General features: G+C 39.2%; 1 protein-coding gene across 2 annotated transcripts in view; it reads right to left on the reverse strand.

The window, feature by feature from the left end:
- The window catches only part of znf609a (zinc finger protein 609a), an 87,671-nt gene that overhangs the window by 57,276 nt on the left and 13,145 nt on the right, over positions 1-17,250 (reverse strand). The window lies entirely within an intron of this gene.

The raw sequence follows: 17,250 nt of genomic DNA on the forward strand, positions 1-17,250 counted from the left end.
TTGTAGTAATTGTTTCAAGTTACAAAATAAAGCATGTCATGCTGTCAGCATACTAAACCCTCCAACCCTTGTGTGGGATTGTTTTTACAAAATCAGGGTTTTTCCTGCATTGAAAATATTTTGGCAGACACCAAAGATGTATTTGCCATTCTGCAGTACTGGTACCCGCTGATAGTTTGTGTTTGCGCTCTGTGAAGAGCATCAATGGTTTCTATTTACAATGTGTTTTTGCAGCGTTGAACTTTGTATTCAATCACAGACATATCTGTTGAGCCCATGAACACAATGGCCAATCAGAGGTGTTTAAGTTAGTCAGAATCCACACATAAACATGACATCAATAAGAGAATTATTGCACAGCGAATTGATTATAACGGGAGTATTCACAAGAGTACCTTGTAATCGGCAGCTTAAATGATTATATTGACAGCGTTTTTTTGCTCGCTTTCTGTGTATAGTATATTTTTTCATGCTGCTAACTGCACATTCCAAAGTTTCCGGATTGACAACCATATTTAAATGTGCAGTTGAATCCGATTAACATTGGTAACCATAGCAATGGATGGAACAAAACAATCTGATACTGTATGTCATGTGATCTGTGCATTAAGTCTTAAAAATACTAGACCTGCCAGTTTTTCTATGTAATGTCTAACTTTGTTGTTATTTTATTACTTACTTTTCAAATCAGTCACCTAGTGACTTCTAACATTTAAATTTACAGATTTTTAAATATAAAATAGTTCTAAGAACTGTGTCTTATGATCTGTCCAGACAGGTTTTTATTACAAACTGTTTCTGCATTTATTTGGATTTATTGCCAGTACTGCTCGCACATGACCCAGGAAAAGACCTGAAAATTTAAAATTATTCTTGAAAATTATGGATTTGTAAAAGCAGTGTTTTGATGGCTAAAGCGACTGTGCTTTTCATTAAAAAAAGCACACTGCAATTCATCAAGAAAAAGATAAACTCATTATTCTACTATTACTGTTAAACACCCAACTTGGCTAGTCAGCCATCCGGACCAGCCCCTAAAACAGAACTGAACAGGCTCAACATATTACACATAAATAGTCAAAACATGGTAAACATCGGACAATCATCAATATGCAGTTTACAATTTATTCACTACTTATGTCACTATATAATTGCTTTCCATGGACATGAAATCACAATCAACACTTTCCAAATGTCACTGATCTTTACGACCTTTAAATAGAAACAGAAACTTTTTTAATGTCAAAGATGCCCATGATCTGTTTTCCATTACAGATTCTCAAGAATACTAACCCATCAACAAGCACAACCAGAGATATAGTTCTGCAGAAAATCTCTACATTCATTCAGTCTGGAACAGCACTAGAATATATACAGACAATGATAAAAGGTCAAAGTCATTGCCCATAATACTCATAGAGAATTCACATAAAAGACAGTTCGAACCACAAGCTGGTTTCACTGCAGTACTACAGTTGGCGGTTGTCTAATAAAACTAAGCGCTACTTAAGTTGAAAAAGGATGAGTCCGGCTTTGAGCTGCATCTTAAATAGCCGAGGAGACAGATGGTTGAATGAGAGGACACTAATCAGTGGTTTGCTGTAATCCGTCAGTCCACCAGGGAACATGGAGTGTGTCCTGCAGGAAGCTTTCCAAACGTCTGCTGTTGGAACCCAGGATAAGACCAACTTCCACTATCACAGTTATTCATCAGTCCCCTGCGTTTCTCAGGACACTTTGAAGAGCTTTTAGAGGAGAACTTCACAACACCTTTTTTAATGCAAACAACAATTCTGAAACACAATATCAATGTTATTTTAAATTATTTCTAAACAGCAATTTACCTTATTCAAGGTAATGCCACTGGATGTTCAAATACTTTCTACAACTCGAGTTTATGCCGTCATTTTACGCCAGACTGCTTCACAAACGAGGGTCAATTCAACACTGGATTTGCACAAAAGATCAACATGACGGCACATGCTAGTGGATGAGTTGAATCAACTCCACAGCAACTACATAAATTTATCCACTAACAATTCAGAAACGTCCAGTTTCATTCTAAAAGTTGTAACTTCTTCCTGAGTCTCTCCATCAGTGTCGACAATGTAAGGCTGAACACCGTTACTGACAATCCTCATTTTGGCTGCGTGAGATTCTCCAGCTTTGTTGTTGTTGAGCAACCGAAGCGTGAGCTGTTAAAGCTCCGCCCTCTTCTGGAAAGGGTGTCGGGAGCAGCAGCTCATTTGCATTTAAAGGGACACACACACACAAAAGGCGTGTTTTTGCTCACACCCAAATAGAGGCAAATTTGACAAGCTATAATAAATGATCTGTGGGGGATTTTGAGCTGAAACTTCACAGACACATTCTGGAGACACCAGAGACTATATTATATCTTGTGAAAAGAGGCATAATAGGTCCCCTTTAATGTCAACAGTTTGACTTCCATAAGAGTGGAAATGACAACATGAAAACATTGATCTGCTTGTTTGAGTGGCCAAACAAGTCAACTTCTAACTCAATCAATGATGCGAGTTTTGGCTGGGACTATCTATTTTTCTGTTGGTCATTATTTTAGCAATAACATTTAGTGCTGCTTAGGTCACTGAATAAAAAAACATCACCTTAAAAAGAAAAGTCATTACAGAATTGTCAAACATTTATAATCTTAAACCTAACAGTCGAAGTATCCATGATATAAATGGAATAAAACCAGGTGGTGTACAATTTACTTCCTGCAGTTAAAATGTGTAATTAGTTACTAGTTAAAACACGTCTGGCAGTGAGCCTTGAGTGTAACTTGCCCAGGGTTCTTGATGTTGCCAATAAATGTGAAAAGCCAAAGCTTTACAAAACTCATTCATATCCCAACATGGCTGATGATGCAAGCCACTGTCACTGTTCTCACACAACCTAATTAGGAACCGAATGATGAAACGGTGCTCGTTGCTATCGCTATAAAAGGGGGTAAAAACCTTTTGTCTGTTCTCTGTTCAAACACTGAAAGCAAAGAGACAAAGCTTTTGATTCGAGCCAGACAAGGATGTGCTGCACATGCTCAAGTTTTGCTTTTTGAAGTCGTTTGATGGATAATCAATCAATACGCCTCTAAAGAAACTGTTTATTGAGAAGTATAATTAAATTGTGCTTCTTTTCATCTTTGGCAAGTATCGCTAAAGGTAAAGCAAGAACCCAAAAACACCCGTGCTGGTGTGGCTCTGGAACAGGTTGTCCTCTTCATTACCCCAACACTCAGGTACTGGTGCCCTTCCAGGGGCCGTAAATAACGGCACTAAACTAATTTAGCTTTCCTTGCCACATGCCAGCGAGCAGCGGGAGCGCTCGGGGGAGGCGAGCTGCCTTTTCCATGCTCCCAACCCCACCCGACACGACACGGGCCTAATTAACACAGGCATCCACAGCGGACGCCTCGGCTTGATGGAAAAACGTGAGCTGAAACTCAAACGGGCACTTGTGCAAACGCCTCGCCGAGATGACAGAACTGAGGATCGATACCTGTCTCGCCCCTGTTTGATGATGAAAAACAGATAAAAAGAGCGAATACAATCGGGGCTGGGATGAAGAAAAACAACAACAAGACAACAAAGATGAAACACAAAACCAAGAGCCGTTACTCAGGAGAACCCTCTGACCTGATTGAAAAGCACTTGTGCCTTCGGTGGCAGAACGGCCTCTGAGTTTTTAATTCCCTCTCGGCAATTGAGTAATTGAGATTCTCTAATAAAAAAGCGGTTTCAAAGGCTGCTGGAACGGCAGAGAAACTGACAGGCGCTTCGTCAGGGTAAATCACAGCTCTTTCTGAAGAGCACAGGCTCAGAGAAAGGGAGGGAAGCACTTCCCGTGGCTAGATTACACACTGCATCAGATGAAAGCGCCGCCACTTGCGTTTTCATCTTCCCCTCTTGGAATTCTCCCTCTCGCCTTCTCGTCTTTTTCTTTCGAGTCGAGAGATCTGTAAGAAGACAAGTGTAGGATTTTATCTCAGAGATGATGGCAAGACGGCCGTCCATTCTCTTTCCGTTCTTATTAGGCCCGATCGGTAGTTTCCCAAATGGCCAATAAGCTTGTCCTGCCAACTTCACAACCCTCTACAATGCGAGTAACTCAATCGCATATGCGACTAAATCATTGGCTAATAAATTCTTAGATTTTACTCGCCAGTGTGTGTGTTAGAGGCGAAGTATAAGTTTAGCATAGATATATTTTCACTCGGTAAACACTGACTGAGTGCTTGAGAGTTTCGCTCTCCGTCAAGCGATCTGTAATATTTCAATTCAGCTCAATGGATGCGCAGCGTACCTGTACTTGACATACCGCAAACTCTAGTGTGAAGGCACATGACTCGCCGTCACTTTGCTAAGAGCGCCGTTTCTCTCACACACTCAAATAGAGCGAGCGAGCTAGCGTCTTACATACCACTCAACGCTGTACATGTAAACAATAATCTCTGTCGTATTTTCCTGTCAAAATAACAGAGCTCATTTGGAATTATTCAGCTTTTAAGAACAAGCAGAAGAGATGCCGCTTTCTTCGGTAGTGGGCGGAACTAATGCGCAAATGGCAATCTCATTGGCTGGTGCTCATCTATTACCGTCCCTGTTTTGATTTCAGCAAATCAGTTCGAGCGAACACTGACAACGTGATTAATATTCCTGAACCCAGCAGCTCATTAATCCTTAGTGCGTTGTATGTTGTTATTAGTATACAATACTAAATAACAATAATTCAGAAAAATCTTTTTTTTCCCAGTCATACATGGTTACCAAATTTTAGTTCTAATTACTAAAGTTCTATTATTAAATAGTGCTTGATTATCATAATATAGGCTAATGCTTGACTGACTGATGTTAAGAGTGTACATTCAGATATTTAAAAAGATGTGTCATTTTACAAAGATAAATTGATGTACTAGCCATTGGTGATTCTATTGCTAAGGTGTGCGTAGAGGGTTGCCTCATAACTCCACCATTAGCCAAATCAAACACAGGCCAGCCGTGTTAGCGGCTGCGAAGGGAACATTTGAGCCAACCCAGAAGAGAAGAGAACAGCTGTCCAGGGCCAGTCTGGAGGAGTTGGGTTGCCCCGTTCAACCGCACAGTAAAGAGGGTGAAATTCTATCTGCACTTGACCTACTGCACTGCCCTTAACGCTAACACACATTGAGCGATTTCGTCCCCCGGCGTGGCCATCCGACTGATTACGCTGTCAAACACAAAGGCTTGCAACAAATTAATCAGGGATAATCTGTGGTTAATGCACACAAGCCTCACAGGAACATAACTGCAAAAAAAAAATTCATGACAAAGCTGTGGCCAAACATTTCAAATTTTATATATAAAAATATTAAGATTGTTTCATTACAAAGACACATGCAGCATTAAATGCCTTTATGACATGTCACCAGATGTTAGAGAGGTTAAGCACCACCTCAACCAATAAATATTTTCCAGCTCTGCCAAACACAGCCAAGCCAAATACTCAATTACAGGGGCAGGAAAGGGGGCTTCTTAACGAGCTATTTCTTAGAGTCTGCCTGCGGGCCCGAGCGCTTGTTCCGCACTAGCTGCCACACCGAGGTTCCACCGTGTAATTGGATTGTGTGCTTGAACTGCTGACTGAAATAGAAAAGTGCAGGAAGCTTCAGGTGATGGGAATCAAGCATCCTGCGGGGTCAGCCAGACTCCATCTCAGCAAAATGTCAGGAGCAGCATCCGGTCTGGAAGCTCAGCAGGACTTCAATTTGTAGCTGTACGTGATGTACCATTCTGCATTGCCCCCAAAATGTCTGTTTGGGTGCAAACGTCTGCCAGGTTGTCGATTACGGTAAGTCAAGTGTACATAGACGTGCTCCGAAGACCCTGCCAGCAACAGACCTTTTGCTTGGGCCGCAACTGTGAGGTTCTCCAATCAGAAGCTCTTTTTGAAGCTACATCGACACTAGGGATGCACGATTTTGGAAAAACTGACATTGCGATATTTTGTTTTTCTGCGACATATATTACGATATGAAATAAATTCACCAGATTACTTGAATAGCTCTATTAGGAAAGAATTAATCATTCTAGAATGAATGGGGTGATTTAAATGAAATAAACAGTGCTTTATATTTTTCAGGTAAGTATTCAGGAACAAAAAATAAATAATTAAAATGTAAAATAACACTGTATAGTCTTCACTTATAAATGTTAAAGCTGCAAAAGTGATTTTCTCTTTGTATTTTGTTGTTTGATAACGTTCATGACACAGAAAGCAGCAAAAATATTAGGCTGCTGTCACTTTAAGACTGAATGCACGGATCCAATATAATGATACACATCCGTTTTCTTTGTTTCCGTTAAGCCATAAGCAAGCGTGTTTACACGGATACTCGCAGAGATGGACATTTTGACATAATTTTGCATGTACGTTACCGTTCATGCACAAGTAGACACAGAAGAGAACAGAATTGTGTGTTCATGTGCTCCGTGTTTGTGCACAGAAAACAGCGCACACAACTGACAGGACCTAAAACACTGCTAAAACACATTGCAATTAATCTGGGAATCACATTCGTTTCAAACCATGGTGTCTGGTCTGTACGGATTGTGCAATGTCTAGTATAGGAATGATCCCTATACTAGACATCACACTTCCTGCAATGTGACTATCGCAGATGCGCACATCGTAATATCGATGCTAAAATTCACCGAGTTGTGTGCGCCTCTGGATGGTGATGTGAACCCAGACACAACAACGTTTGGCTTTCCGGCATATTTGGGACTTCCAGAACAAGTACAAAGCAGTAATGGTAGTTACCTCCAACATGGTTGATGACAGAAAAAAAATGACAGAAAGGAATGTTGTTGTTGTTGATGATGATGATGACGATGATGTGCGTGAAGACATCGTGCAATGTTTTTATTCGCACAAGTGACGCAAAAAACAAGTAATCCTACGAGTAATCTAGAGCAAGTAACGTGATGCGAATATTCGCTTCGCTTTTGGTGTGCACGCACCATTATGTTTGGTCTCTCGGTATCATCTCAGTTAGCTTTTATTACATTTAATTGCATGCACAGTAAGATTTACATTTTCCGATGTTTAAGTGTGGACAAGAAGTTTACTGTGGGCGGAGTGCGTTTTGAAATGAAAATTCAGTTTTCAAGTGTATCTGAATTCATGCAGACATAGCCTAAGAAGCCAGCAAACTTTGATTGCACCCTTGTGCTCAAAGATAAAAACGGCACAGGTATAAATGAAACATTTCTGCCTCCTTTCATCTCAATTCCCTTGTGTGTCAATAAAGCAGGCCAGACGTTTCACTCCAAATGCTCCAGTGTGAACAGGCTAACTGATTTGGCACCCCGGATGACGGGTCCCGCAGTACATGAAATCTCTGGAAGAGAGCGTGAGGGCTTCAGGAGGGTTTACAGCCTTCAAGTCACAGATAATTTCCAGCCTATTCACAGAGAGGACAGAAATACTGTTCGCAGTGCACACAGAGTACCCGGCTGAGGAGGCTGACAAGCTCCCAGATGGATTGAGCAGGCTGCTGGCGGAGGAAGAACATGGTGCTACTATTCACAAGCGTGGCTTCCTGGCAAAATAAACGAAGGGCTTTTTCATCCAAGTCAAAAACAAGTACAGTGCACCCAAACTTTCTGTCATCACTCTCAGATTATTCCAAACCCTCATCAACTTTCCTCTGTGGAACACAAAAGGAGAATCTCTGACAAATGTTCACGCTGCTCTTTTCTGTACAAGCAGTACGCTTGTCTCTGAAAATAACAAAATGATTTTGCGAATCCAAAACACTACTAGTAGTCTGTCATAAACCTAGTGTACAAGACAGGTGAAGTGTACAAACATGTGGGAAGTTAAAGTGTGCAATAAAGGCGTGACAACGGTCTATTGAAATTGGAAACATAAAACAATGATTCTTCAGGCCAAAGACGCCTCCGTTGGCAAAGTTTACTGCCAAGTGTTTACTGCAGGCGTCACATTTGTAGTTCAGAGACAAACTGATGCACAGTGTTGATTCTCTAAAATTTTACAAATCCATTTCACCCAAAAAAAACACCATTGCTGGCTGAAAACTTAAAGCTACAGAATGATAAGTGCTGCCATTAAACTAACAACACTTGTCACAACTTTGATGTGGTAGCTGTTCATACCAACGTTTAACGTGTTCATCTTTCGTTGCGTGCAAACGGTGACAACACAAAGTTAATTTGAAGTCCTGTGAGGTCCTAATTTGAAGTAATTTGAGAAAGGAGTAAAGTGCCTCACTTGATACAAAGGTAATTGCTGCAAAAGATCCTTCGGCGAAGAGAAGCCATTTGTTGCCAAGATGACAATTTAAGAGCACCAAAGGCCTAAAGACAACACGCCGACAGAAAACTACACCAAACACAGCAGGAGTAGACAGGTTACACAAACCTCGTCTGACTCATTTTTTCCAACCAGTCTTTGTTTTCTAAACACACACCATCAATCAATTAAGTACTTAAATGAAGTTGAGATCAGCTCAGCTCTTCAGGTTCAGACACTTTTGCTCTCAGCTAATTTCCAAATCAGGATAGTTCACTGTAAAATCTCACTGTAATTTACCTAAATAACAATCCCCCTTGCCCCAAACGTACATTCATGCTAGAATGAGTCAGGATTGTGGATCGGTGAGGCGGACTTGTTTATCTGGTGCTTTAACAGTATTTTTATACAGTACATTATAACAGTCTGTATATTACTTTACGTTACCTTAAGTCTACTCATCTAACATTTCTAAATGTATATTACATTACATTTTTATTAAATTCTACTTTGTTAATTCTTTCTCTCTATTCTCTTGTGTAAATGTGTATGCAAGTACTTAGAGCTTCTGGAAATCATATCAGATTTTTTTGTGTGTTTGAAAGGCACATTGAAAACACTACTAGTACAGTGCTGTGAATAGGATGCATATGAGTTTTGAGTTTTTCAGCATGCTGTTAATCACGTTAGTCTTCATATTCGTGTTCAATTGTGTCTCAAATGCAATTCTTTACAGAAGCACAATCACTTCCACCAAACACACGGACCCATTTCACCAAATTTTAAAGCCAATTATTCCGATCTAAAAGGTCCCTAAACTACTGTAGTCTAACTTTACAAGACCGACTAGTTGTTTAGACAACCCACCAACTGGTAGATTTTAAAAATATGCAGTTTTGCATATGCCTAGCAGTTACTATAAGGAAGCAATTGGGATTTGCCATGTGGGTCACACCCAGTGTGGGGGCTGGGATATGAAGTTGGGTTCAGATGTGGTTTTCAGAAGAATCTTAGGCACACAAAATCAGCACAAAACCAAAACCACAACAGACTGCCATCTGTTTTGATTAGGAGAATGTGTTATTTATGCAGGCTTTTCAGAGTCACGCATGTTTGAGTGCTGAAATACAGCCACAGACGTGTCGTGCATGGGATACGATGGGCATCTGAGCTAAGAATGAGGAAGAAACCTGGAACCCTACTTCTGAAAAAAAGTTTGTAATGCTTATTTGCATGCTGTAAAAGAACCACAATCATCATGCAACAGAAAAGGGCAACAATGCAAGGGCTTTTTTTAACACCTTTACCTCCTACTCAACAAATTTGCTTACAAAACGCGCCTTTGCAAAGCCACAATATGGGCGGCAGCTGTGTGTTCAATTGTGTTTATTCAAGCCAATAAATTTATGACAAACACATGCTACAACTTGGGCCAAGGTTCCCCTAAGCAATTTCAAGCCCTCCACACACCGACACCTGCAGATCATGAGCCGAACCCATTCCAAACTTCTCTCGTCATGCCTTCAAAAATAAAAACTCTCCAAGATCACAGGGGAACCTCCAAAAAGTGAGTTCTGAGGAACAAGAGCACCGCAAAACAAACTTCTGCTATGCAGGTTTTTGGTCAAATTTTGAGGCATGATTTGGATGAACCACACTAAGAAATATACAAGTCATATTTCACCCTTAAACTGACAGACAAAAAAAGTAATAAAATAAATACTGCATAAAGAAAATTAAGCTGATCTTTAAAGGGGTGGTTGATTATAATTTCACTTTTTTAACTTCGTGTATAATGTTGCAGTTTGAGCATAAACAACATCTGCAAAGTTACGATGATCAAAGTTCAATGCGAAAGGAGATATTTTCTTTTACAGAAATCGCTTTTTAAGGACTACAACAAACGGCTGGTAGGGACTACAACAAGCTTCTTCCTGGGTTGGTGACATCACTAACCCTAAGATTTACATAAACCCCGCCCCCAGGAACACACATCAAAGGGAGCGGGGATATGTTGGGCTGCTTTAGAGAAGAGGAAGAGTTTTTGTAGTAGAGTGTTGTTGACATGCCGTCATTTTATGCTGGACTGCTTCACAAACGAGGGTCAATTCAACGCTGGATTTGCACAGAAGATTAACATGACGACACATGCTAGTGGATGAGTTGAATCAACTCCACAGCAACTACATAAATTTATCCACTAACCATTCAGAAACGTCCAGTTTCATTCTAAAAGTTGTAACTTCTTCCTGAGTCTCTCCATCAGTGTCGACTCCGGTTTGAACAATGTAAGGCTGAACACCGTTACTGACAATCCTCATTTTGGCTGCGTGAGATTCTCCAGCTTTGTTGTTGTTAGCAGCAGCTCATTTGCATTTAAAGGGACACACACAAAAATGACGTGTTTTTGCTCACACCCAAATAGGGGCAAATTTGACAAGCTATAATAAATGATCTGTGGGGTATTTTTCAGCTGAAACTACACATTCTGGGGACACCAGAGACTTATATTTTGTGAAGAGGGGGCAAAATAGGTTCCCTTTAAAGCAGAATGTATTAAATTCAGTAGAGCAAATGCTACTACAAACTTAAAAGCATTGGATTTACTAAATAATACACAAAAAATTAAGCCAAATACTACATTTCTTTTGAGTTTGAAGTGAAAAATGAGTCGGACATGTGACTGGATCTATAAGAAAAGCCACCATCATGAAAAGTCCAGGGCCATGAACGAGAAAGAGGGCTGGAAAACCACATTCATGTTTGGAGTGATTAAGGAGCCGTGGGGCCCCAGCAAGAGTCAGGGGTCCACTGAGGAATGTCTTACACCAACATCCAGCAGATGAAACACTCAAATAACCAACGAAAGTGCTTCCCCATCAAACAACAGATCTACTGAAGAATCTGGTTACACATGACTCATGTATGACAACCAACTAGTCTGTTACTGAAACTGAGTTTCTCCTTTTTTGGCATTAATATTTTCAGGTGCAGTACTTTGAAGGGGATTAAATTAGACTCTTGAACTTCTCTGATATCAGTTGTGGTTAAAAACCAAATGTTGCATTTCTAAATTAATCCCTTTAAATTATGACACTACACACAATACAACCACTTCAGTACCAAATTCTCCATCTTCGACAATACAAAGAGACACAGAAAAGCATCAGAAATACTGATGATCAATATTTGCACTGACAGTGTTTTTGCTTTCAACAGTATCTTGAATTTTAAAGTACATTACCAGTGTTTCTATATTCATATTCTGAAGCTCTGATATTTTTAAAAACACTTTTCACAGTAACACGAGGCCCGCGCTGAAATAAATGGACTGAGTTATCACCACAATCTTGCGAACTGTGCAATTCTTTCTGCCAATCGCCCACCCAAGGTCTCTCAGCTGAACAAAAGAAAAGAGACATTCTAGCTGACGGTTTATTAACTGGCTGGCACAGAAAGTGAAAACTGTTTTTCTGCAGTCGAACGAGGAGATGTGAAAGGCTGGCAAACTAAATCCCAGCTGGATGGTGACAGGGGGCAATGAACCCAACAAAACAATGACTGCAGCTGCGCTGTGACGGATGTCTACCACCATCCCACTGACACCAGAATGGAAATATTATAAAAATGGTACCAAATAAACCACTTTTCTACTATCCATCCAGACGAGAGAGTGAATCATCTATGAAACATCAGAGCAGCATCCACCTGGATCATCTAGCAAGAGTCAGTAAAATGATCACGACATTAAAGGAAAAGTTCAACCACAAACAAAACTTCAAGTCGTCCCAAACCTGTATGTTGTTAAACTCATTATTGCATTAAGAAAAGTAAGCTTGTCTTTAAGACTTTTACATTTTGACATTATGTTCTGCACATTTTGCCCCTAAATTGTCATTACAATAACGTGCAAAAAGTAGTCAGTATCAATATGTCTGGATTATTAAATCAGCATAAATAAATCCAGCAGAACAATTACTACTACAAACTTAAAAGTATTTGTTTTACCGAATAACAAAACCATTTACGACCATTAAGCAAATTACCACTTTTGATTTTGAGGTAAAATATGATCCAGACATGTAACTGGATCAACAAGAAATGCCACTATCATGAAACAAACAAGAACTAGAGGGCTGGAACACCATTAAAGGAACAGTTCACCCATAAACAAATTTATCTCAAGTCGTTCCAAACATGTATGTTGTTCATTCAGCTCATTTAATCACCTAAATGGACAAAAAATACATAAAAACATAATAAAAAAAGTGGTCCATATGATTTCCTCCAAGTTTTATGAAGTCATATCAGCAACCTTAGTGTGAGTAAACAGTGTCAGAAATCTCATTTTTGGGTGAACAAGAAGTTGCACATAGTCTTCACGAGTCTTCGTGGCCAGAAAACATGTGATATTGCGTAGTAAAACAGTAAAAACAATTTGCAATGCGATTTCCAAGAATTGTCTAAAAGACATCAAGAATCACCACTTAGACACTAGGGATGTGACGGTGAGGAAATTTTCCCACCGGTTAATCAATGTGCGACAACACCGGTACCACCGTTATCGACACACACCTTTACGAATGCCCTGTGCGCATTTTACTTTCGCTTTCATATTAGCGCCAATTTGGGGCGGCTCAAACACAACAACTAGAAAAACACGACTAATCATTTGCAGGTTCCCTATTAGCACTAGGTTTAAATCCAAAATATTGCCAAATAGGCGCTTTGAAACCAAATCTTCCGCCATCGTCTTGTCAGTCAACTCCTCACTCTCGTGATAAATGCAGCACAGACCAGCAGCAGGAGTCAGATTTCGACTCTTGTTTGGGTCACATGGCATTGGCTCAGACACGTTCAGTTTTTAGTTGTAGTGTCTGTTCTCCAACTGAACTAAATTCTTATTATTTCTATAAAAAACAAAAACAAAACAATGGTGGGGGAATGTGATGTAACCAGTGTTGCGGCTAACACCGTTAACACCGACTATCGCAGCAAGCCTATTAGACACAAACATGAAACATTATGTTACCGAAATTGTGCTGCTTGCTAAAGTAGAGTTAAAATATAAGATCATTTGGACCCAGTGGGGCATTTGGACCCAGAGCCAAGGCTGTTCAAACTAATCAAAAATAAAACGTAGTCTTTATACTAGACACGAAAAACAAAACCTTTCAAAGCCTTTTTTCCAAAAACTTGCTGGCATGAGCTGAATGGCATTTCAGAAATAATCAACTGATTTACATTCCAGCCTATCCACGGGCCGGTCACGCGTAACTGAGACGGACATGCCGAGCTGGACACGGTCAGTCAGAGCCACTGCAAAGACGACACTGAACACAAGCTTCCTGTCAAGAGCAACTCTGTTCAACTTTCACATCTGCTAATGATTCCATTTATACAACTTTTATGCACTCACTTTGTCATTTGCTGTTGATAAAAGACAAGTTTGAACTAATCTGAGTGAATCAGCTAACCAGAAGTGCAGGGTCTGAACAAATCCATTCACAAAAACAACAGCACGCATTATTTCCTGTCCATTCTAGCAGAAATATGGCACAGCATCTGAGAAATACGGCGAAAGGAAAAGCAGGATTAGTGGTATTGAGCTGTTAGATGTCATCAAAGCTTCAGCAAAAGTGGTGAGTGAATTCAAGAAACGTCTTTTTAGAAACTTCTCTCATGAAGGACTGCTGTTCATTATCTCCCTCCCGGCAAGAACGTCTCTGACCTTCTGCTGCCGGCGCTGGAGATTCTCATCTGTTTGTGTTCTATCATCCCACTACAAAGAGACCTGCTCCTTAAAGCTGCTCTGTCAAGATACTTTGACAAACCGACAACAGATGACACATCCACTCTGAAAACACCACAAAGACAAATCACAGAGAAATGCATAGAATACATTTCACACCGTAACCTTGATCTTAAATTTTGAAAATTTCAACTGCTTCTTTACGCCAGGTAATGACAGGAAGAGGAATTTACTGAATTTAAGTCAATTCATCTTAGGCAATGCATTCTGGGAAATTAAGTGTTCTTACACAGAATTCATTTATTAAATATGATGAAATTCATAAAGTAAATACAAATTTATATAAGAAGAATTTCAATCTACCTATCTGAAACTATCTTTTTCTTCAAAACTTGCAAACAAATGTAAAAGATTAAAAAAAAAAAACTTAGAAAATTACAGCTATATGAATTTCTTTGAATTTAATTTCATTTTAATTATTCTTACATTCAAATTTGAATTGCAATTTTGCATTTGGAATCTCAATTCATATTCAGGAATTGAATTGGAATTTTCAAAACATTAAATTCTCAAAAAAGTGATTTAAATTCTGAATGGCACACAACCCTTTTGTAAAACATGATTTTTCGAATAGAGTGGTGCAGGGATGACGTCAAAACCCAGAGGACTAATTCGCCACTGGTTCCCTAAATAAAATAAAGGTCTGTTGTAAATATAACTTGACGATACTTTGCCGTTTTGTTCCACAACGTAAATTACACACTCATAACCCCAACCGTCCCTATTTAGTTACTTCCTAGAAACATTTTTTTTTTTTTTTAAATAAACAGCTGCTTCAAAATTTGCATTTTCGATATGGGTGCGTGTAATTTTCATTGCAGAACAAAACATCCAAGTATCGTCAAGTTATGTTTACCACAGACCTTATTTTACTCATAAATTGAAAAACCCCCATTATAAAAACCCATAGGAAAATCTTGAGGGAACCAGCGGCGAATTAGTCTTCTAGGTTGACGTCATCCCTGCACCACTCTATAAAAACATCAATGCTACAACAATTTGATAATATGAAAAACTGGTTTTAAAAAAAATGGTAAGTGGATTATAGTTCTTTCTTAAGTGAAATCACAGATATGCTATAGTAAACATTTGCATTTATACATTTAGCAGATGCTTTCCTTCAAAGCTATTTCCCAGAAATTTAAGTACCCTACTGGTTAATTACTTAAAATTATTTAGAATGCTTTTGAATTTTGGAACATTGGAATGTTAGCCAGTTATTTACAAAAATAGAACACTGACGCATTCTTCAAAACATCAGAACGATTTTGTAACTCCACACAAAAAGTCCTGAAGGCAACTCGACTAAAGAGGTTTCCCACCAGCCAGCCAGCTGTCTTCTGGATCTACTGAAGTCATCCCTTCAGAGACGACAGACACAAACAGGAAGATTCCTGTGTTCAACCAACAACCTCCCAGCAGGCTTTGTTCAGTAGCCTCCACCCTCGCCTCTGCGTGACCCAGCTCAGAGGAAGCATATAATTGTCTTCCCCCCACAGGGAATGTGCCAGGAGCTCATAACAATGACTGAGAGGGCATTTCACTCACACTTCTGATCTGACGCTAAAGCTGCTTCAACTTCACGCTGGAGATTTGAGGAGGAAAGCAACAGAGAATGATCCCAGAGAGGAAATTTAGCATATAAAAAAACATCCTCAAACAGGAACAATCATAACTTTTATAGTTTTAGGTCCTGAAACAAACAGGGAAAAGCATGAATGGGTCATTTGTTGCCAAATCAGGAGTAAATGCAGTAATGCTAATCAATGTAAAGGGTTCTGGGAAATCTGGTCCCATTATAGAGCGGAAGGATTCTTCGATCTCCACATGACCACAAGACGTGTATGTGCTCAACATCTGAAAACAAACCCTCAATACACAGACGGCAGCTAGATAGATCACATTCACAATGATTGTGCTGGTGATTTAAATTAAGCAAGAAATATTGTAAGTATTTTATTTAGACTTTTAATAGCGATTGGTTTAAATCATCGTCAAGTCTGTGAATCAGTTCGTTTCGATGAATCAAAAACTTACTTCAGCGATTCCTTTGTTTAGTAACTCAAAAACGTTTACCGACGTGCCTGTGACATTTAAAAATATTAAAATGTTTTATAAGAAGATAAATATGATTGTACTGACGCAGTAAAAATTCTGTTGATTTAGAAATTTTTTTTTAAAATGTAACTATATTATCATCTAACTCTTTATATAAAATTGGATACACAAGTATGTCCAACTTTATACAGTATATTCATATTAGGATTGTCAGAAGTATCGACTTCGGTACTGAAATGTTAATATGACAATACCAGCATTTTCCCCTAGCATTTTGAGCACTGTCATAAACACCTCTGATTGGCCATTGTGTTCATGCACTCAACAGATAGGTCTGTGATTGGCTACAATGATCAACGCTTCAAAAAGATGTTGTAAATAGAAACCTTTGACACTCTTCACCGAGCACTTACACAGATACACGCAGGAGCGTTTGAAAGCAGGCGTCTATCAGAGGATACCTAATATATCCACTGACGCCTGCTTTCAAACACTCCCGTGTGTATCTATGTAAGCGCTCAGTAAACATGTTTTTAAAACGTTGATCATTGTAGCCAATCACAGACCTATCTGTTGAGTGCGTGAACACAATGGCCAATCAGAGGTGTTTAAGAATCCGCTCAACAGCGCTCAAAATGCTAGGGGAAAATGCTGGTGAAAAAATCACATTTTTAATATTTCAGTACTGAAGTCGGTACTTTTGACAAACCTAATTCATATAGGGCGATACAGGCTATATAGAAAATCTCAATTGCTTGATTGTTTATATCGTAGCAAAACGTAAACTATATTATCACCCAACTCTAATCAGCTAAAAGCATCTATTATAAACCTTAACATCATGATTTTCTGTAAAGCTACTTTTAAATGTGTATTTTGAAAAGCACTATACAGATCAATTTGACTTGACTAAATATTTTTTTAACTACTTTATATTTTGAGATATATAATATAGCCAATAGCTGCCTTAGCACCAGCCACAACACTGCAAAAGAGAAAATCTCACATGTTGTTTGTCTTTTTTTGTCAGCAAACCGCCTCTGAGTCAGGCAGGACTTTGAGGCCGT

The sequence above is a fragment of the Ctenopharyngodon idella genome, chromosome 24 (assembly GCF_019924925.1).
Source record: "Ctenopharyngodon idella isolate HZGC_01 chromosome 24, HZGC01, whole genome shotgun sequence".
Classification (NCBI taxonomy): Eukaryota; Metazoa; Chordata; class Actinopteri; order Cypriniformes; family Xenocyprididae; genus Ctenopharyngodon; species Ctenopharyngodon idella.